This window comes from Pezoporus wallicus, unplaced genomic scaffold (genome assembly GCF_028554395.1).
Source record: "Pezoporus wallicus isolate ANWC-B61680 ecotype Strahan unplaced genomic scaffold, APGP_CSIRO_Pwel_v1 contig_5416, whole genome shotgun sequence".
Classification (NCBI taxonomy): domain Eukaryota; kingdom Metazoa; phylum Chordata; class Aves; order Psittaciformes; family Psittacidae; genus Pezoporus; species Pezoporus wallicus.
The window spans coordinates 1,241,185-1,253,923 of record NW_026642898.1 but is presented as its reverse complement, the minus strand read 5'-3'; the positions used below and the strand labels follow the sequence as shown (position 1 = coordinate 1,253,923).

Sequence of the window (12,739 nt, the reverse complement as noted above, 5' to 3'; positions counted from 1 at the left end):
CAATAGCTACTTGTCTAAAGCCTGCATGCTCAGCGAATTTCAATGACTTTTGCTTGTGAATCTCTTGATCAGAAACACATTCCAAGCCCACAAGCTCTTTCAAACAGCTCCATGCTTCTTAGCAGCTTGCCACCAAAGAGCACCTCTCCCCATTCTCCTCAAATGCAGGAATTCATACAGAAACATACCCTCCTTGCACTTGCACGTTTCACACCTAGATATGTAGATACTAGACTAGAAATGGGTTTAAGCAGCTAGGAAATAACATATTGCCTTCAGTTAAAAGCTGACAAGCTTGAGACAAAAGGTTTCAACTGACAACCAGCTTTCTATGCTAGCTTCTGGACAGTGGATGAATAAAAGCAAGGGATTCCATAAAATGCTCAGTCATCCTACAGGCATCATGTATCATGAACTTTGCCAAAACTTTACATGACCTACCTTTCGTTGGAGATTGTACATCCAAACTAAATAGGGCTTTACAGATGTCAGGGATAGTGTATACAACCTGTAAGCTGCTAGACTTGGTGGTTTATTTTTGTCAGGACCTTTACTGTAGCGTCAAGAGTTAAACGTGACCTGTTGGCCTATGCTGCATTAATGGTCATCTAACAAAGTGTGTCAATTAGGAAAAGCACAGGAAAAAACTGAAGAACCATTCATAGCTAAAATCATACATATATAAACCTCTTGCTGAATGGAAAGATTACAGAGCATGAGCTGAACCAATGATCTACCTTTCCTAATTTGTTGTCCCTTTAATGCATCAGATTCCAGTAAAGTGTTCCAAATGAAGATTTCCGCTAGCAAAATGAAGGCTTTCTTCCCATTCTGCTGGGCCCAAAGGGCACGCTCCCCCTCAACACAGAGGAAACACTTGTAACCAGTGTTACAAGCCCATCCTTGCCAGGAAGGGAAACATCCTTACAAACAAGAGCTTTGCGGGGAACAAAACGTCCACCTGCGTGTGGGAAGTATAAAGACCAATAAAGCAAAAACCCAAGGAGTCTTCCCATAATAAATTATGCACTGCCTACTAGCAGGAGTTTTAACTACAGCGATAAACATAGAAACACAGAATAGTTATGTTTGGAAGGGATCTTAAGATCATCTAGTCCCAACCCCCGTGCCATGGGCAGGGATATGTCACACTAGCCCATGTTGCCAAAGGCTCTGTCCAACTTGCCTTTGAACACTACGAGGGACAGAACATTTACCATTTCTCTGGGCACCTTGTGCCAGCACCTCAGCATTCTCACAGTAAAGAACTTTTTCTTTATATCTAACCTGAACTTCCCCTGGTTTAATTTGAACCCATCACCCCTTGTCCTGTCACTACAGTCCATGATGAAGAGTCCCTCCCCAGCATCCCTGTAGGCCCCCATCAGATACTGGAAGGCTGCTATGACATCACTACGCAGCCTTTCTTGTCCAGGCTGAACAGCCCCAACTCTCTTAGCTTTGTTTGTGAAGGAACAGGTGGTATGAAACAATGTGTTGATAGTAAGATTACTTTCTTCAATTCACTGCTTCCAAGTTAGTGTCTCCATCCAGGTATCCTTAGTTAAACTTACTACTCAGCTCATCCCAAGGCCCAAGACTTTTCTTTAGTTTTACATTTCACACTTTAGTGGTATAACCAAAAGCCTGCCAGGATCATTAGATGGTCAGCATTAGAACTAATAATATTCTAGTCATTATTAAATCATTAGTAACTACTGAAAGACAACTATCACCTACTGTCAGTTTTTAATGTAAAAGCATGTAAACCAGCTTTAATTGCTAAGCAAAACACAGAACATTATAAAGCAACACAGGGAGCACCAGTGAAATTGACATAATATTAGATATTGCTTGGCCTGAAACAAACCTTAAATAGAAGATTAAGCTTTGACATGGCTGTGATACTAAATTAAAGCAAAAATGCCTCTAGCTCACTGTGGAGTAGTGAACGCAATGGTTCTCAAGTCTAGACTAGGGCCTGGCAAATAGAAGACTACCAGCAGTAAAGGGAGATGCTCGGCGTGTCTGCCAAAAGGGAGTGCACACGCAAGTATACTGTCGTTAGCAAGGAACAAAGCATACAAGATAGAGCTAAAACACTCCGCTGGCTTCCAGAGCTGCTGTTAACCTACATGGGAAATACACTAGAAGTGATAGCTAACATATGCCCAGTCATTCATGAAATACCAGCAGATGAAATAATGATTTTCATATAGACATCAAAAAATGAATCCACACTATAATAAATATTTATCTTGGCAGATCATATCTTCTAGAAAAAAAATTGAAATAAAATTAAATATTTTAAGAGACATGCTGTAAAGCAAACACTGAGAATATCTTTCTAGTGAAGACAAAATGATGAGCTGTGCTTTCATCCATGCAACACACACGACTTAAGAATTCTTATGGCACCACTAAACAGAAAATTTGAATTAACCAAAGGGAAGCTGTTCACTCGATGGTGGACCCTCATTTTCAGTCCAATTAAATAAGCCAAAAATTCCAAGCAATGCATAAAATGAAGATCACTGATACAAGTTTGAACTGGGGCTTTCTGCGTAAGTCCTCGGGACATGGTGGTGAGACTCAAACATCACTGCTGCGCCATAGCTTTTGCTCATTGTTCTTATTGTATCAAAATAAGTGGAATGTATCAAAATAAGTGGAGTGTATCAAAATTAAGTGGAGCCACAGTCTATTTCTCACATGGCAGGGCATGCAGGGATGGCACCTTTCTGGGACATGGCTCGGGGCTATTAGACTCCCACATTCCTAATTGACTCTGCAGTTTCCCAAGTCCAATACACTTAACCAGTGGAAAAGTTTACTCACAGCTCAAAGATCATTTTCTAAAATTCTGGATATTTAAAAGCAGTTTATGAAGACCTCAGCAGCAGTTCTCAGGTCTACACACATTCAGAAGAACACTTCAGGATATGAGCTTTATTGCAGCTAGCATTTAAGTTCACACTACCAGCAGCAAAAGTCACAGGGCTACAATTCATATTCTTGACTTGCACTTCCTAAAACTGAACTTTAACTTCCAAAACTACCAGCATTTTAAACAGCTGTCTCCAGACAGATGCTAGTAAAACCTATGTACAAAGTTGGGGTTATACTGTGGCACATGGGCAGACAATTTAAATGATCCAGGGTACCCTGACGGTTCCAGACAGGCAAACCAAACAGGTATAGCCCTTGGCAAACACCGTGCCAGAACCCTGGCTTTCTCTCCCAAACTATTCAAAGTGTTCAAATTACGACTTTTCATCTTGCATTAACTACTGTGAACACAGTGAATAAATTACGATTTTTTTAAATCCCCAGCTGTAGCTAAAATAGCTTATTATGACAATTCACATCTCCTAGTTGCCAGTATCTGTTTTCCTCAGTTACAGTCTCAGCAAGTTATGCATCTTAAAGCATTGCAAGGCTGCACCTGGCAAAAGAATGCGTGCTTATTGTTGTGAAGGTTATGGCTTGGTTTTGTGGGTGCATTAAACAGGGAGGAAAAAAAAAAAGAAAGAAAGTTAAAAAAACTTAACTTTTTTGCAAAAAGTGTTGAGCAGTTTCCCACACAAGCAGATCCTAAATGGAAGCAGTCTGGGCCTCACTTCCTTCCTAAGTTAAAGTTATCACAAAGTTCACTCACAGAATTAGCATGAAGACCAAGTAAAAGGCAGCACCTTGCCACATCAGCCCAGTCTGAGCTGGAAAACAACAGTTGGCAATTCTGCCCATTTCTCCACGCAGGAGAAACCACCCCATGGCCAAACTTTTGGCTTTTGCTTTAAGCACCTGAATGGGCATCTCCAGGGCAGGAAGACAAGAGAGGATACTCTTCTACAGTAAACAGCATTTCTCCACACACTAACTCAACGTGCTGCTCTGATCACTCACTCATACTTGCCTCCTGCCATCCTCACATGGTCCACGGCTCTGAATCTTCATCTGAACCATTAAGCTGAGTGAGGAACACAACCAGTTCAGTCAAGCAAATATTTCCATTGCTTTCCACACATTCATTCTCAATGTATTTAAATATATGCTTTGGCACATGTTCAAAAAGCATCCTATATTAAGAGAAATTATTGAGCAAAGGATTAAGGGGAAGACAAGGCTATGGATCCAGAGGCAAGTTAAAAAATGGAGTGCCAGCAAATGTAACACACAGCATGTGTGAAAGAAAATCCTGTAAGACTTCGGGTTATTTTCATGTTGGGAATATGTTTCAACAAAATCAGGGTGAAAAAGCCCTGGAGTTAATTACTGGAAAACACGGATTTCTATTCAGCAAATATAACGCAGAAACCAAAAACATCATTTTGGGGGGAAAAAAAAAAAAGGAAAGAAAACCTTTTAAAAGTCAAAAAAGTTTGGGGTTTTGTTGTTTGGTTTTTTTTTTCTTTTCCTTTACAAGCCACTTATGAGACCATGTTTAGAGCACTGTGTTTAGTCCTGGGCATTTGCCCAGTTTACATTCACATTCTGGAGCCAGTGGAGTGAGGAACAGTTAATTTGGGGGTTATTTTTGGAAGGGTTTGTTTTCGTTTTGCTTTGGTTTTGTTTGTTTTTTTTCTGAGAGAAGCCCCTCAATAAAGCTGTTTCTACCTCTAAGGCTGTATACATGGGTTTGAGGAGAGGACTGTTATCATCCCTCACCAGAGACAATTTGCACTGCTCCATTTGTTGTAATAGAGCATGTCATTTGCAGCTAAGGATTTGTCCCTTAGTTTCTAAATAACATACAAAATGATTCAGTGCCTCCAGGCTTTTCAGAATTCCAGAAGATGACACCAGCTTCTGTGTACAGCAGGGCTTTTACTCTTCAGAGACAAGTCACATGTAAGACACCTTCCAAGACCTTTCATTTATAAGGCTATCTTGGAAACCCTGTTCCAAGATTGGGAGGAAAAATGCAATTCCTATGCCTCAACCAACCCTATTGTTATACATCACCCGCACAGACCAGATCCCTCCATGGTGCAGCATCATTAATAGCCTTTTCATGCAACAGCCACACAAATGGGTTCACTAATTCCAAATCATATATGATGATTACATATCACAAAATACTGCTATTCCTGCCAGAGAACTAGTAGGACTAACTTCCTTTCGCTACTTTCACTCTACCATGGCGACATCTTCACACACTTCTCATACTCACACTGTCAGCAGAATCCTATCAGCTTTGAAGAGCGCAGTATGGTATTAATGTGGAGTAGTTTTCAACCGAGTTGTTTATAGCATTGCAAAACCAACCCCAGAATGAGTCTAAGAGAATGCGATGACAGCTCCACAATTTCTTTTCCTTTATGTGTAAGCAATTTCTCTCTGCTGATCTCAAGGCAGAAAAATAAAACCACCAAAAATACACACCTGCTTTATCAGCCAGCTTCTTTTCAAAGCATTGCAGTAGACAGAAGACTATTCTCAGATAAATGCAAATCAAACTAACTTAGATTGAATAGCAGATAAAAAAAAAGTATATGTATATTCCAACTTCTCCTAAGCACACAACAAATGCATATACTATCAGTCTTGCAATTACAAGACAATAAATGTCAGTCACTTTTCTTCAAGAACATATTTAAATCTTTCTGCAAGCTTTCAATATATACGCGAGGAAAAAAAAATCCTACAACCCAAAATGGACAGATACAGGTTTATCCATCCTGCAAAATGTTTTATTTTATTTAGAAGAGTTAAGCATGGACTTTACAGACATAGGCTTGTAAAAACTACAGAAGTCAAGAAAAAGTCACAAGGACAAAAACCAAGCCCTTGGGCCTCATTCAAAATTTGCGTGAATTCTGGAGCAACTCCCTTGAAGTTAAGAGAGCTAGTATAAAACTTACTGTCAAAGAGAGGAGAACTAGGTCCACCATGAGGTGACATCTTGCCAAATGGCCTGTGCTGCACAAACACCTTCCTGTCACTCTGCTTTCACAGGGTGGGCTCCACATGCAGAGCTCACAGAGCAGCAGCACGTGCTTTACACATGCTTTTCACATGGGCTGCCATGACTGGGCCCAGCAGTGCAGTGCCTGGATGAGGAAAGGACTTGTGCTTCTACACTGCACAAACCTTCATCTCCATCTTGGCAACCTCATCATCTGCTGGGAGAGCAGATGCTTTTCAGGACAGGAGGTCCAGTGTAGAGGCGGCCATGGGCTGAGACAGGCTGAGAAGGTTGGGGCTGTTCAGCCTGGAGAAGAGAAGGCTGTGTGGAGACCTCATAGCAGCTTCCAGTGTCTGAAGGGGGGCTATAGGGATGCTGGGGAGGGACTCTTCATTAGGGACTTGTAGTGACAGGACAAGGGGTAATGGGTTAAAACTTAAACAGGGGAAGTTTAGATTGGATATAAGGAGGAAATTCTTTCCTGTTAGGGTGGTGAGGCACTGGAATGGGTTGCCCAGGGAGGTTGTGAATGCTCCATCCCTGGCAGTGTTCAAGACCAGGTTGGACAGAGCCTTGGGTGATATGGTTTAGTGTGAGGTGTCCCTGCCCATGGCAGGGGGGTTGGAACTTGATGATCTTGAGGTCCTTTCCAACCCTAACTATTCTATGATTCTATGATGCCTGGCAAGTCCTTCATCACCTTTCATTTCTATGGCAGTGTTGTGGAACAAAAAGGCAGAAGAAAGACTGCACATGTTTGTCTTGATCTGTCTAAAAGACACTCTCTAAACCAAAAGAGGCTGGGTTACAGAACACCTCCCCTTCCAGGTCAGTATCACACAGGGTCCAGACCAAAAGTGGGATAAGGACAACGTAAGCACTTCAGTCTACAGCCAAGAATGCAAAGTGGTAGCAGCCACCCTTCCACAAACAAACCACTTTGCATCTCAGAGCAGCCAAGAGACTAAGAAAATTCTACATCCCTTCCAGCCCTTTTCTCCTTGGTCCCATTCAAACTGCAAACACTCAGACTCCTGAACAAGTATGGTAGGCCAGACTGCCTTAGGACTGGGTAACTGTAGGTGGTGAAACATCAGATAAAGCTGATGATTGTAAGTGATCCTACTCTAGGTCATAAGCACCACAAATGCCAAGAAGTGGATGTGATATCCTTTCCAGCTCTCATAATATGTTCCATAAGAAGACATGGGATAACTGTACTGCATCTAAGAGTCTTGCTGCAGATTTTCTTGAGTCAGGAATAATTTTCAGTGTTCTAAATTAAGGTATATATTGGAAATTGGAGCCTCATATCTCTCCAATTCCTACTACACTATATCACTCCTGTGCTTGCCTTTTTTTTATTTTTTTTTTTACACAGTGACTCAATTTAACGCAGGGTGCCAAATATTTAGTTACACTTCCGTCCCCTCTCCCAGTACACACTGAACGTACCAATTGAATGATAAGTGACTGGAACAACAAAAAAAAATGGTTTAACTAGCAACACTTGACTCTGCTTTGCATTCTTCCCAAGCAACTCTTAAGGAAGGAATTTTAAAGGTTTTTCTGAGACACATCGTGATAAATCTCCAATTACAGATTAGAGGTATGTAAACCTCTTATTTTCAAGATCTGTACACTATGGTAAGTATTTAGAGCCACAGGCAAGTTCTGCACAACCATGGAGCCTACAATACACATGACCACAGAACTAGCTTTCTGTACGTTGCTCCAGCCCGTGTTTGGAGTCGCTACTTCTGGAAGGAGAGACCACAATTTTGCTGTTGAGCCCCTTTCAGCTCCTGATCCAGAGCCCCTCAGTGATGCTACAGGGCTAAAAAGCTGTGAGAGTGGTCTGGTAACATGTTAAGAAAAGGACTAAGACCATATCTACTTCATGTAGTACCCTCTCAACTTCCTCCTGCTGATGGGAGATGAATGAGTTACTTATCACTACAATGTGACAGCTGCATTATTCTAGTAGCAGTGAAATATTTAGTCACCCTACTGTTTGTTCAGTGCCTTAGTAACTACATTTGATCTATCTTTAGAAACAATCCAAAAACGCCTCTGAGCCTTAAGTAAAAGGGCTTGTTATCTTCTACATTAGATATACTTGGGAGCAACAGGAGCCAATGTTCCTGGTTCTATTAGCCACAGACCTCAACACAGTCGATCACGCATTGTATGCTTCAACCTCCCAGCCTCTAGGGAGGGGGCCAGCAGAGTATTTTCACACGGAGACCATGACACACCTCCCTGTAGGGCCTCAGAGCTGGAGCAAGCGACACCAAGTTGGCTGGGAGTGCAAAAGGGTGATAGAGAATCCACCAAAGTCAGCCACAAGAGCCCCTTGACACACCTTATCCAGCTTGTGCCAGGAGCACACACTCATACCACTCATGGGCCACAGAGCCCTTGACAACTGAATTTGAACTTCTGAAATAAATAAAACCCAAATAAACACCACAGTTGGGTCACCTCTGCTCTGAATAGCAGATGATGCTTTCCCGAGTTCGCACCTTATTCAGCACAAAAGTTTCTCAATCCACCAGAAATTTTTCAAGCAGCCTGAAAATCCTGAAGCTTAACAGGATCAGCTTCTCAGCACAGAATAATATTTATGCTAGCTGTCCTTTTAAAGGCTTAGCTGGAGAAGAAACCTGCATTACAGCTACTGTACAACCCAGCCTCAACAGACTTACCTACCAGGGAAACTTTAACCTGGTAGCCCATTTACAACAGTGCTGTGGGATCCCAAATCTGCTGAGGGGCAAAACCAAACACAAAAATCCAAATATTTACAAGTTAAGCAAATATAAACAGACTGAAACCTACAGAAATCCCTTGAAGAGGAAAAGTCAGCCTCAAAACCCACTTGGTGAGTGTATTCCAAACAACATACTGGAATCTTGTTCCATGCAGCTCTTCCATCACCATTTTCAGAAGAGTCAATATTGCTGATATTCTTGGCAATTACTTCTTATCTAATGTTTTTAATTAACACAAAGAATGAGGCAGGAGATTGAATACAAATCCTCTTAATGAAACTAAATGCACCCTAGGATCACATATGATAAAATACAGGGGACTGTTCCACATAAATGTTTTCAGAATCACAGCACAATTTTCTTGTGTAGCTATGTGACTGACAACTCTATTTATCAGTCTTCCTGCTCAATTAATTATTTGGGTCCCAAGTAACCTATTAATCAAATATTGAAAAGCTAAATAGATCTAAAACCAATAAAATGTAACATAGATGTGACCTGTGGAAAGGCAAGAGCTTGGTTCAACAGCTATACCAACATATTTTATCCCAGCAAAACAGAGTTACTCAGAGAGTCAGTGCAGACATAGCTGAGTTGAAGACAGAATTCCTGTGGAATGGCACAGTCTAAAGCTCCAAGTATTTGCTTTTCTGAGCACTGTCTCATCAGCCTTACAGCCTGCACCTGGCCAATAGTGCACTTCTGCAAATGCAGTAACTCCAGTCAAACACAGTTAGTCCAGTCACTTGTCAGGTCCCTCGGCTGTTCCAAACAAGCTATATTCTAACAGAGAAAGGGCATTCTTGCAAGCACTGTCCTGTTCCCTCCCCCCCCACCCGGAGCTTTTGAACAAAGAAATACCAGGTGGAAATCATGTTTTATGCAATCCTCAACACAGCTGAGCTGGCAAAGGCACATAAAGCTATTCCTTACTTATAAAGGCACTAGAGTAAGACTTTAGAAAATAAGCAAATACAAGAAATGAGAGCTAAGTAGCTTAGAAAAATAATACAACAAAGGAATCAAGCTAACAGATGAAAGTACACCTTCTGCTTTTCTGCATTTATCAAATTGGACCTGTGTGACTGAAAATAAACTTTTATCATAATATTTAAAAGAAAATATTTAACAAGAGGAACTGACAAAAGATATGTTGTATCCCCATCTTTTGGGCCCTGGGAAGCCCTAATCCAGTCAGAAAAGCAATGCAGATGCCCACACTGAGAACACTTCATTCAGCCTTGCTCAACTACTGTTGACAGTGTGTACGGCGTACTGACTGCAGGCCCTAAACGGGGCTCGCACCGAACTGCAAACATGCACTAAGCTTTCTCTTCCAAGGCTGTACGACTTACTCACACAGATGACAGCAGCAGGAGGGGGGCGGGATGGCCGGCGCAGCTGGAAGCAGTCGATGAGGGTCCCCCGGCAGGCAGCGGGGTGCCCGGGCAGGGCAGGGCACGGCGGGGCGGGCGGTGGCCCCGAGCCCCAGTGCTGAGGCCTGGCACCGAGTAGGGAGCAGCAGCCCGGTGTGTGCAGGCCCTGGACCACATTCCCTGGGACCTGCCGCAGGGAGACGGGGCCCGGCCCGCCCTGGCCTTGGCCGCGGCAGAGGCAGCCCAGAGGGGGAAGGAAGGGGTGAGGAAGAGGGACCGGCTGCAGCCCGGCTCCTCACCTGCCTCCCGCCGGGGCGGAGAGCGACGCTTCCCAGCACCGCGCCCCTTCGCGGCCCTCGTGTCCCCCGCTCCGCTCGCTCCCGTGGGGCAGCGGTTTCAAGCAGCCGCCGCGGGCCCCTCCACCCGGCCGCCGAGCCCCACCCGCCCCTTACCTCTCGCCGCCGGGCAGCAGCGGCAGCGCTGCGGGGAGCCGCGCCGGGCCGAGGCGCGGGAAGCGGCCGCCGCTTTGTGCCCGCCGCTCGGCTCGGGCCGCCCCTGCCGTCACCCCGGAGCCGGGTCCCTCCTGGGGCCAGGCGCCTGCGCCCCGCGCCCGGCCCGCCCCCTGCAGCCGCACGGCAGGGCTGGAGGCGCGGTCAGTGCCGGGGCCGCGTAGCACCGGAGTATCGGGAGCTCTGCCGGGGAGACCGAGGGCCGCAGAGCCGGGGGGGGCTCAGAGGCGCTCCCGGAGCCCGGGCGCTGCCGCGCCTCTCAACAACCGGGCCGAAAACCGCGCGGGGCGCGGAGCGATTCTGCCGCCTCCCCACGCACGGCCCAGCTGTGCCCGCGGAGCTCCGGCCGCAGCCGCGGGGAAGCGCAGTTCTCGTCGCGCACCCCTGTGCCGATGCGCCCGTCACTGACTTCAGCTGACCCTGGAGAAGATGAACTGCAGCCCTCGTGCCGTGGGGATGCGCTGGTTCCGCGGCTCACTCCAGGATCCCAGCGCTCATTGCATCGCAAGTTCATTAGACTGAGTTCAGTGCAGGTTATTTCTATAACTAAAATACAGGAGAGCAGGCTTCTCCTTCCAGTCTGGCAGCTGCTTTCTCCATAAATAGAGTACCCGTTAGGAATGCTCGCAACCACACTGAAGGCAGCAAAGCATGATTAGGAACATATTCAAAGGCACACAGGGGTGGAAAAATCTACTTAAAGGGCACATACCGAGTCCAAAATTCAGACCATTAAAATGAAAGGTGGATGCCTACCTGGCTTTGAGGAAGCAGGGCAAAGCAATGCTGTCTTATTTACAAGGTGGTGACATTTACATCAATTCATGGCTTCTGTGAAAGCGGCTATTAATCTTCACGCATAAGAGACCTGATTGGCTCATGGATGCAACCGCTTAATGCATCTGAGCAGTTTCTGCTGCTGCAGCTTTCGTTTAACCTCTAGGTGTCTTTGGACAGAGATGTGAAACTTCGGCGGTGAGATGGAGGCGGCTGCAGTAAATCCTGCTTGCCTGGTGCAAAACCAGTGGCGAGTTCTGCAAGCTGGCTCAAGGGCCACCGGAACCTTTCCTGTCAGATCTTCAGCATTTACAAGCATTTATCGCGAGAGATACCATGGCTGGCTTTCCAGTCCTAGTACCTCTGGAAACTGCTAGTGTTTATTCAGGTAGCCTAGCAGATTGCACTGAAGTCCTGTTTTGCAGTGCCTGGCTTGGCATAGCTGTCAGAGCACAGGGGTACCCTTACAGAGAGGGAGGAGGCACCACTGACCCCCCAAAAAAGCATGTGGGAGCAGTTAGCAAAGTACTGCCAGCCACAGAGGAAAAGCAGCAAACAAGAGAGTATATGAGAGGCAGGTTAGAACACAGCCAGCCCTGCTGAACTGGAGCAGAACTGGTCTCTAAGTGCTGGAGAAAACTTACTGGAAAAAATCACTTTGCTGCACACAGCCCTCCACATACCTGAGGGACTGGGTGAAATTTCCTAGTTTGTGTTTATTTATCCCTGATTGAGACCCTCCCTCAATCCAGCTGTGAGCATGGGCTAGGCATGATTTTCTATACACACAGTAAGCCTGCAAAAAAGGAGGGTTTTCCCAGCCCTGAATGGCTGGGCTATATTTGTCATCATATGGGTGTGCGGCAGAGACCCACGTGTAGGCAGAAGGCATTAAGCATTGGTGGGATGCCGCAGAGGACTCAACTAGTCCAGACAAGAAATGGCACTTGGCCTTCCCCAAGCTGCTGCATTGCTGTATTACACACCCCGGCGAGGTGAGGGTGGCTTTCCCATGTGATTTGGTTTAGACTTGGCCTGGGCAGTATGTCCTTTAGCTCTAAAAATCAGAACTCCTGTTTGTTATTTCTGTTACAAGTACAAAGGAAAACAGCGTTACTGGGATCTCCAGTGTCTTGAGTAGTTGCTGAGGGGATGGGAAACAGACTTGCTTATCTGTTGTCACACCCTGGCAACTGCAGCAGGGAGCAGCAATTATTAATTCCTTCTGCTAGTTTCTCTCATGGTACCTGCGATTCCTGCACCAAGAGATTTTCCTCTTCCACTGGCTCCTACCCTTGAAGCCTGCTACATTGCTGTGAGCTCTGCAGGAGGGAGAAGAGAAACTGCAGCACTTTACATGAAAGGCAGATGAGTCGCTGGCATCTGTCTCTTGTG

General features: G+C 45.2%; 1 protein-coding gene across 3 annotated transcripts in view; it reads right to left on the bottom strand.

The window, feature by feature from the left end:
- Window positions 1–11,344, bottom strand: part of RIN2 (Ras and Rab interactor 2) — an 81,163-nt gene extending 69,819 nt beyond the window's left edge. Inside the window, exon 1 of one of the 3 annotated variants that reach the window (XM_057433135.1) lies at window positions 11,324–11,344. The gene's annotated coding sequence lies outside the window, so the exon portion shown is untranslated. Of the gene's footprint in view, window positions 1–10,357; window positions 10,419–10,510; window positions 10,692–11,323 lie in introns of those variants that run through there. The other 2 variants (XM_057433134.1, XM_057433136.1) reach the window with 2 other exon arrangements.
- Between the last annotated feature and the right edge of the window lie 1,395 nt (window positions 11,345–12,739).